Raw genomic sequence first — 9,913 nt, 5'->3', positions numbered from 1 at the left:
AGTTGAAGGGACAGAAGAATGTTGGAATCATTGATACTTAGGAAACATACTTACTCAGACACATGGAAAGATTGGTGTTGGCAGGCAGTTCAAGACTGACCATACCATTCTACATCTCCTAGGTACCTGCCTGCAGCTCAGAGCTACTGTCACTCTTTTGGAAAGTATGTAGCAAGAGCCATAGACACATTCTGGTCCTTTGACTCCATAATTTTACCAGTAGAAATGTGTTTACTATGCAGGAGTGTCTTTAGTAGCAGTGTTGGTGGGGGTAGTGGGTTAATCATATCATTGATTGTGTTCATTGCTGACATAGGAGAAGCTGGGGCAGAGAGGGACAAGGTAAGAGACTTCAAATCCCAGCACACATGCTTGAATGATAGAGCAAGACAGTTGACTGCTTGTACTACAACATGAGGAACTGTATTAAAGGGTTGCAGCGTTAGGAAGGTTGAGAACCGCTGTGTTAGGGAATGTATTGTTTCTGAAATTGTAGTCAACAGGATTAGCAATATTGATTTTTGGTTTGTTTGTTTTTGTTTTGTTTTTCGAGACAGGGTTTCTCTGTATAGCCCTGGTTGTCCTGAAACTCACTCTGTAGACCAGGCTGGCCTCGAACTCAGAAATCTGCCTGCCTCTGCCTCCTGAGTGCTGGGATTAAAGGCATGAGCCACCAGGCCCGGCGCAATATTGATTCTTGTGGGTTTTTTTTTTTCAGGTTCATAATTTATTGTACAAATTGAGTATTACATGATGAGTTCACATCAGCTTCTTCAGGCATAGGACTTAACAGGTGAGGTCAGACATTTCAATATCCATTTATGTTGCTTTCACAGCTGGAGTTTTCTTAGGCCTTAACTTGGAGTATAAGACCAGCAAAGCAATGCCTCTGTATGTAGCCAGGACACAATTCATTCTACCTATGAGGGTATAAGAGTTGAATTATTTTTTAATACCAGTGAACTGGAATTGGCCATCACTTTCTGCACTAGCCGTGACTTCAATCTTTGTCCGAACCCCAAACTCTGCAGCTGATGTCCTTCAACAAACTCAGCCGGGATTTTTTGTTTTGTTTTGTTTTTTGTTTTTTGTTTTTTTTTTTTTTTCCTTTTTTGAGACATGGTGTGTGGTAGTTTTATGCCAACTTGACAGAAGCTGAAGTCATCTGAGAGGAGAAACCTCAGTTAAGAAAATGCTTCTATGTGGGGTGTAGCACACACCTTTAATTCCACCACTCAGGACTCAGGCAGGTGATCTCTGCTTTTAATGCCAGCTTGGTCTACAGAATGAGTTCCAGAATAGCCAGGACCTGTCTCAAAAAACTGAAAATAAAATAAGAACTTCCATAAAATCAGGCCATTGGCAAGCACATAAGGCATTTTCTTAATTAGTGATTGATGGGGATGGCCTAGCTCATTGTGGGTGGTATCATCCCAGGGATGGTGGTTCTGGTTGAGCAGGCTGAGCAAAGCCATGGGGAACAAGCCAGTAAGCAGCACTTCTGCATGGCCTCTACATCAGCTCCTGCCTCCAGGTTCTTGCCCTGTTTGAGTCTCTGTTCTGACTTATTTCAGTGATGGACCACCATATGATGAAATGGTAAGCCAAGTAAACCCTTTCCTCCTTGACTTCCTTTTGGTTATTGTGTTGTTTCATCACAGCAGTAGAAACTCTTAACTAGGGAAGGGTCTCTTTCTTGCTCTGGTTGCCCTGGAACTCACTGTGTACATCAGGATGTAATGACATTTTGGAGTTTTGGGTTTTTTTTTTTTTTTTTTAAAAACCAACAATATTGGAATGTGTTTTCATTTTGATCCCAGGTGTGGGAGATGGGACTACTTCAGACTATCCACAGCACCTAACTCTGATTTGCCTCATGCTCTAGCAGAAACATTATTCTGCCAGCTACAGATAATTTCTGGAATTGTGTGATGTTTGGAATTCTGGGCTTTTTAGAAGATATATAAATGCTAGGACCCAGAGAGGTTGTTGGGTTGTTGTTTGGTTGCTGTTGGTCATGGTTTGTTAAGTAGTCATGTGTAAAGGAAGAGGAAGAAGAAGAGGAAAGGGGAGAAGAAATAATAATAATATTCTAACTGTGAAGATCAAACTTGTCCCAAGGAACTCAGCACCCCTAGTCAGTAGGAAGTATACTAACGGTAACATCACTCTCCTTCCTTCCTTTCTCTCTTTCTTTTTTTCATTCTTTCTTAAATCTTTTATTTATTTTTTAAAAGTTTATTTATTTTTTATGTATATGAATACACTGTAGCTGTATAGGTGGTTGTGACCCTTCATGTGGTTGTTGGGAATTAAATTTAGGACCTCTGCTCGCTCTGGCCAACCCCTCTCGCTCCCTGCTGGCTCCAGCCCAAAGATTTATTTATTATTATACTTAAGTACACTGTAGCTTCAGATGCACCAGAAGAGGGCATCAGATCTCATTACAGGTGGTTGTGAACCACCATGTGGGTGTTGGGATTTGAACTCAGGACCTTTGGAAGAGCAGTCAGTGAGTGCTCTTAACCACTGAACCATCTTACCAGCCCCAGTCACCCTCTTTTTGACCACTGACTTTATTCAGGGATCTCTTTCCTTTCCTCTCTATACTTTTTTCTCTCTTAGCTAGTGTTAGGGGGCTAAAAGGGTAGAGAAAGGTAGAAGAAAGAAGAACCCACAAAGTCGCAAAAAGCCAATTAACACCAGTAGCCTTGAATTTAGAGAGATCCTCCTGCCTCTGCCTCAGTACTGGAGCTAAAGGCTTGTTCCACCTCCACACCCTGACAGTTTTTGATAAGAAGATTGTGTCTATAAATATCATTTTTGGGTTAAGACGCGGCTTTGATGATACTGTAGAGATGCAACATTCAAATAAGGATAAGATTTAAAATTGCCTTTTTAGTCAGTATTGGAGAATTTATAGGATGGTGATACACACCTTAATCATCACAAAGGTGAACAGAATCTGTGTTTGAGGTCAGCCTGGTTTACATAGTGAGATCCTGTATCCAAAAAAAAATTATATAAATATATATATAGAGGGGGGAATCTAAAGACTCTGGGTCCTTCAGTCTTCGTTTGTATGAATGTGAAATATAGTAGCACAAATGGATTTTAATTTCATTCAGACTTTCTAGTATTTTAGTGTGGAATCAGTGTAGCAGTGGTGAGCTTTTCAGAGAAGCCCCACTGGACAAAGTTTCACACTTGCGTCCAGGAATTCCCTTTTGGTTCCAGAACCAGGAGTACCAAGTACTCAGATATCGAAGTTTTTTATATAAAATGAGTAGTCTGTACACATCAATAAGTACCCACATATAATTGACTTATGTATTTGAAATTTTGAAGCAGGCTAGGCTTGAACTCAATACCACTCCTTCCTTAGCCTCCCAAGTGTTGTGGTGGCTCGTATGCAGTGCTATTGCTAGCCACATATACATACACTCTGAATCATCTTTGATTTGTATGTAGAACAGGATAAATAGTATGCATGGTTGCTGTATTGTTGTGTTGAGGAAATGCTGACAAAGGTGCTACCCAACAACCTGACTTCTTCCTTCTAGACACACATATTAGAACTCATGTCTGCAAGTTCTCCTCTGACCTCCATACATTTCACAAGTACATGCAAAAACACACACACACACACACACACACAAAATAAAAACCAAATCTAGCTTCATTTATAAATAATAATGTTAGGGCCTTTGCTCAGGAGTTTTCAGATTCCCAAGGTCATAAGGTATAGCCCTGTTAGCTTGTCTGCCAGTGTCCTGTTGTACTCCCAACAGTGGATAGCTTTAAGCCCTAAGTAGAGCTGGGAAGAGCAGCCTGCTCCACACCATTTGCTCCAAGTGTATATGTTAGAACCTAAATACAGAAACAAAGATGAGATAAATACTGTAAAATTGACAGGAAGTAGTGTTTTGAGTTTTATTTTCTTCATCTTGTTTGTATGTTTGTTTGTTTGTTTTGTTTTTGTTTTTTTTTTTCGAGACAGGGTTTCTCTGTATAGCCCTGACTGTCCTGGAACTCACTTTGTAGACCAGGCTGGCCTCGAACTCAGAAATCCGCCTACCTCTGCCTCCCGAGTGCTGGGATTAAAGGCGTGCACCGTGCCACCACCACCACCACCCAGCGAGTTTTATTTTCTTTATGTAATTTAACTCTTCATTCTGATACCCAAGGTTCCTGAGAACATCCCCAGCACCACAGTGCTAAAAAGATTAGAACAAGCTTTGGTGTGTGCAGGTGGAGAACTGGCTGCCCTGATGCCTCTTGTCTTTCTTGCTGGGTTGTAGGCTGTAGGACAGTGTCTGCTTTTACAACGACTTCTGGAATGTTTCATTTCTTCTTGACTACATTCATTGTAGAGTGTGTAAGCTGAGGCACAGGTGGTTGTGCTTGCTTTGCAGCTTCACTGGAGCATCTAGGAATATGGGACTTAAAGGTGGCCTGCTGTCCTGGAACGACAGCATGACTCTTAGTGCATCCACATGGTTGACTAAAGAAGGAATTCTAGTCCTTTGAGGAAGGGGTAGGACAGGCTGCTCTGTATCTGTTTGCTTCTCAAAACAGGAATGGTGGATTTTGGTGTTCTTCATTGTTACCATTGAATACCTGTCAGCACTGTGCTAGGGTATAACCCACATGGCTTTGGACTTGCACCTGTAGATGACTTTCCCCCAAGTTGGAGAGTAGGTGCACACACACACACACCCCGGGAAGTCAGGAGTTTATTTCCTGAGCCACTCCACCCAGGTGGCTGACCTCACCACTGGGCCACTCATGCCATATGGGTCAATTGACTGGGCCTAGGCATACCATATGTTCCCCTGCTTTCTAGAAAGGAACCAATCCTCATTGTATCTTCAGGGTGCTTTGTGCTGACAGAATGGGTTTCTTTTTCTGGTTAGTCTTGAATGCCTAGAGTCACAGGGTCCTTTCCTTCTGTCAACTGTGCTCCTCCTGACCTTGCCCACCTTGAGATGGCTTGGATCAGTGGATCTGAATGGTGTACTCTGGGAGAGGTGAAGTTGCAACATACTTCTGCTCAATTTTCTCGTGGGCTCTTGTGTGGATGCCCCGGACTTTGACAGGTTTGTATTTGGAATGAATGATGTGAAGGCAGAGCTGGCCTGTGGGATGACAGATCTTCCATGCACAGGTAGCCATCTCACCCAGGCTTGAGCTTGTTGTGCTACAACAGAAATCTGAAGTACTGGGTGACCACAGAGTGTTCAGGTGCCACTTCTCCCTTCTGAGGAGCTTCCATCTGGGATCTGCCCTGTGCCACACACAGCATCTTGGACCTACTCTTATCTCCATTTGACTGTATCTGTGAGTTGCTATGTAGTGAGAAATCTGGAATTTTGGTGTATATATATTGCACACACACACACACACACACACACACACACACAGCCCATTTGTACTTATAAGAGTACACTGCAGCTATCGTCAGACACACCAGATGAGGGCATTGGATCCCATTACAGATGGTTGTGAACCACCATGTGGGTGCTGGGAATTGAACTCAGGACCTCTAGAAGAGCAGTCAGTGCTCTTAACTGCTGAGTCATCTCTCTAGTGCCAGGTGTGGAGATATGGAGCTGCTTCAGATTGTCTGCAGCAGCTGGCCATGATTTGCTTCATGCTCTAGCAGAAGCAAGGGTTTTGCCAGCTGCAGATAATTTCTGCAATTTTGTGTGACATCTGGAAACCTTCTAGAGGTTATTTTAAATACTAGGGCCCTGAGAAGGGGTGTAGGTGGTAGTGGTCATTTAGGGAGGCTGGTTGCCATTTGTCAATAGCTGTGGTAAAAGAAGGAACAAAAGGAAAGACATTAGATTCAGGAATTCCCCCTCCTTTCTGCCTCCCTCCCTCCTTTATATTTGCTACTCTAGTATTTAATGTTAGGGGCTGTAACAAGTGTAGGAAGAACCCACAAAGTAGCAAAGACCGGTTAAAAGTGGCATCTACTGTGAGGTGTGATAGATTTCAGATGTAATAGAGAAAATGGGAGGAGACAAAGGTAAGGATTTTTTTTTTTTTTAACAAGACACCAACAAAAAAATTTATTCCGACTACTGCCACTGGGATATCCCCTGCTTTGTTCCCAGAGGGGTGTTCTGGTTTTTCTTTTTCTTTGTTGTTCTGTTTCAAAAAAAGTTGGGAGAATGGCTAAACAGTTGGAAAAGCTACAGGTGGAAATGGAGAGACCTGAGAAACAAAAAATGGCTGAAATGGGAAAACAAAAGGGGGTCACTCCCTCTTAAAGGGTCGCAGAGTTGGCTGTGCAACTGGAGAGGCTGGGGACAGAGGGAACATCCTGGTTACTGAGAAAGAGAGCGAATTTCCTGCAGGAGAAAAGAGAAAGCAACCCTCCNGAGAAAGGGTTAATGTCGAACCGACTGAGCCACCAGAGTGGAAGGAGAGGTGGACCAGGGTTATGAGATTAACACGATCCACTTTGCCAGTAATCATAAAGCATATGCATGCCTGCTAGTGGTGTGGAACAAGGTTATGATGAGATAGGATGGTCCTATAGAAATGGTAGATCTAAGGCGGTTTTAAAGAGGCCATGTTTCATATGGGATGCACTTGCCTTATGTGAAACAAATTCTAAATAACTGGGCTACTCAAAATAGAATTATACTAAAGACCAGTTCACAGTTACAGTGGTTACAATGGTGGAGGAAGAAGCCTTGAATATTGAACAGTGAAATAGAGCAAGGGGACTGCATATAGTAAAAGACCAGTGCTATATCAAGGCTAGTACTCTGATATACAAGAAAAGATTCAATTTGATGATGCTACTATAGGACAATGTTGCTTAGTGGCTTTGAGACAAAGATAAGGAGCCTGGGGAAAAATCCAACTTATTTACAAAGATTATACAAGGCTCAGAAGAAACCTTCACTGATTTTCTTTTTAAAGAATTATTTACACCCAAGATACAATTTGCAAAACACCAGAAAATCAACAAGAGGGAAAACTAATGGGTGGATACTTCATTCCTCCTTAGATTGGGAACAAAATACCCAGGAAAGGAGTTACAGAGACAAAGTTTGGAGTTAAGACAAAAGGATGGACTATCCAGAGACTACCCCACCCGGAGATTCATCCCATAATCAGCCACCAAACCCAAACACTATTGNATATGCCAGAAAGATTTGGCTGAAGGGACCCTGTTATAGCTGTCTCGTATGAGGCTATGCCAGTGCCTGGCAAATACAGAAGTGGATGCTCACAGTCATCTATAAGATGGAACACAGGGCCCCCAATGGAGAAGCTAGAGAAAGCGCCCAAGGAGCTGAAGGGGTCTGCAACCCTCTAGGTGGAACAACAATATGAACTAACCAGTCCCCTCCCCATCCCCCAAGCTCCTGTCTCTAGTTGCATATGTAGCAGAAGATGGCCTAGTCGGCCATCACTGGGAAGAAAGGTCCCTTGGTATTGCAAACTTTATATGCCCCAATACAAGAGAATGCCAGGGCCAAGAAGCAGGAGTCGGTGGGTAGGAGAGCAGGGCGGAGGGAGGGTATAGGGAACTTTTGGGATAGCATTTGAAATGTATATAAAGAAAATATCTAAAAATAATTATTTATTTTATGTATATGAGTATACTATAGCTGTCTTCAGACACCAGAAGAGGACACCAGATCCCATTACAGATGGTTGTGAGCCACCGTATGGTTGCTGGGAATTGAAATCAGGACCTCTGGACGAGCAGTCAGTACTCTTAACTGCTGAGTCATCTCTCCAGCCTGCCTTCACTGATTTTTTTTTTTTTAAACATATTAGTCTTAGCAGCTGTGAACAAAGCCATTATCATACTCTGAAGCAAGGCAGGTGTTAATAGAGACTGGAGTTTGAAAATGTGAATACAGAATGTAAAAAAAGTTACTAGACCATTAAAGGTGTAAGCAATGCCTATGGACAAATGGATAAAGGATACAACCGATATTGGGTGTAACATGTACTATGCTAAAATTATAGGTCTTCAATATCAAAATGCCCAGTGCTACAATTGCAGAAAATATGTTCATTTGCAAATAGACAGTGACCAAGGCCCCAAAGGTCTAAGATCTCAAAATGCCAGGTGCTTTAATTGTGGGAAATACAGGCATTTGTAATAAAATTGTGAACGAGGCATCTCTAAGGGCAATGGTTTTTCTAAGTATTAATCAGAAAGGAGGCGTAGGCTTCCAGGGATGTATAGGCATTGTAGCAAGGGTTGCTACTTGACCAAAGAGTGTAGGTCCAAAAGAGATTATTCAAAGTAATTTCTAACCAGAAGTGGTCTTGGTTGGGCTCCACAACCAATTCTAGGAGCAAGTTCAGCCAAGGAGTAATATGCAGACTTAAAAAATCTCCACTCAACATTGGAGATTTAATGCAGAACACTGAGGCAAATCTGCTCTAGACTTGGCCACAGATAAACATCTTTTTTTTTTTTTCTTTAAAGGTTCATTTTATGTATATGAGGATACTGAAACTGACTTCAGGCACACCAGAAGAGGGCATCAGATCTCATTACAGGTGGTTGTGAGCCACTATGTGGTTGCCGGGATTTGAACTCAGGACCTCTGGAAGAGCAGACGGTGCTCTTAATCGCTGAGCCATCTCTCCAGCCCACAGCTAAACATCTTACACTCCAGCTCCCCAAACTCAGTGTTATAAAAGAAGTACAAGTGTTTGTGGTCCTTTGCCCTCAGGTACAGTAGATCTTTGGAAGGAGTGGGTTGACTTCCCAATGATTCATTGTACATCCAGGATTGTAAATGAAGATTTCAAAGTAGAAAATAAAATTAAGGCCTATGTAGAAAGAGATGCAATTTGATGCAGGTGATAGGATTGCTCAGCTGTTTTTATATCCCTACATCAAAGGCAAAGCCACTCCAGTAGAAATAGCAGGTGAGGTCACCTGAAAACCTTGCCACTGACATTGAAAATGTCTCTGTTTATAATTTCCACCCAGCATAATAAATGGCTTAAAACAGAAAGGAGAAACATGGTGACAATTTGGGAATTTTGGGTTCTTTAAAAAACAGTGTTTCAGGATATTTGACTGCATTTTGAACTCTGAGATTTTGTTATTTACTGAAAAAAACTTGTTTCTAGTTGTGGTGTGGCTCAGCCCTTAGCACATTCCTTTAATTGCTCTGGCTGGAATAAGGACACACCCTTTGTACACAGCTTTAATCCCAAACAATGAAGAAAAGTTAGTTTGTAGAAGGAAGCATCCATATTTGAAAGTGTTGTCTAATTGAGTGACAAAGTTACTAATCAGAAAAATTTGACAATAGGATATGTCTAACTCTCCCAAGGAGAGAAAAGGGAAGGTAATTATAGGGGGAAAGCAAGAAAAAAAAAAGAGGGAGGCAGTTTTGCAGAAACAGGTGGAAGAGAGCACAAAGCTAGACACAGATAAAGACAGATCTAGCCAGAGAATGAGAAGGAGCCAGAAGATTAGAACAGATTGCTAGAGTTAGTTTGAAACCAAGTAGAGCAATTTAGGAGTTGAGAAAAAGAAGCCAGATTGAATCAGTTAGCATGGAGAGGAAGTTGAGCCAGAACAGCTGAGTTGAATCAGCTCAGAACTAGAAAGGGTGAGCTTATTCAGCAGTAAATCTCAGAGGTTGAAAACTTTCTAGGCCTAGAATAGATTGTTATGTAGACTAGAAGCTTCCAGGACTAGACCTAGAGAAGCAGATAGAGGCAGTAAGTAAGACTGAGACAACAATTATCTCAGGTGAATAAAAGTTACATTTACAACACAAAAATAATAAGCCGGGCGTGGTGGCACATGCCTTTAATCCCAGCACTCGGGAGGCAGAGGCAGGCGGATTTCTGAGTTTGAGGCCAGCCTGGTCTACAAAGTGAGTTCCAGGATAGCCAGGGCTATACA

General features: G+C 42.1%; 1 protein-coding gene and 1 pseudogene across 1 annotated transcript in view; one reads left to right on the top strand and one right to left on the bottom strand.

Annotated features, from left to right (window-relative positions):
- Positions 1 to 9,913, top strand: part of Med26 (mediator complex subunit 26) — a 54,840-nt gene that overhangs the window by 16,976 nt on the left and 27,951 nt on the right. The window lies entirely within an intron of this gene.
- LOC115031746 overlaps positions 820 to 9,913 on the bottom strand; it is a 12,478-nt pseudogene continuing 3,384 nt past the window's right edge.

The sequence above is a fragment of the Mus caroli genome, chromosome 8 (genome assembly GCF_900094665.2).
Source record: "Mus caroli chromosome 8, CAROLI_EIJ_v1.1, whole genome shotgun sequence".
Lineage (NCBI taxonomy): Eukaryota > Metazoa > Chordata > Mammalia > Rodentia > Muridae > Mus > Mus caroli.
This window is presented reverse-complemented; position numbering and strand designations above follow the sequence as displayed.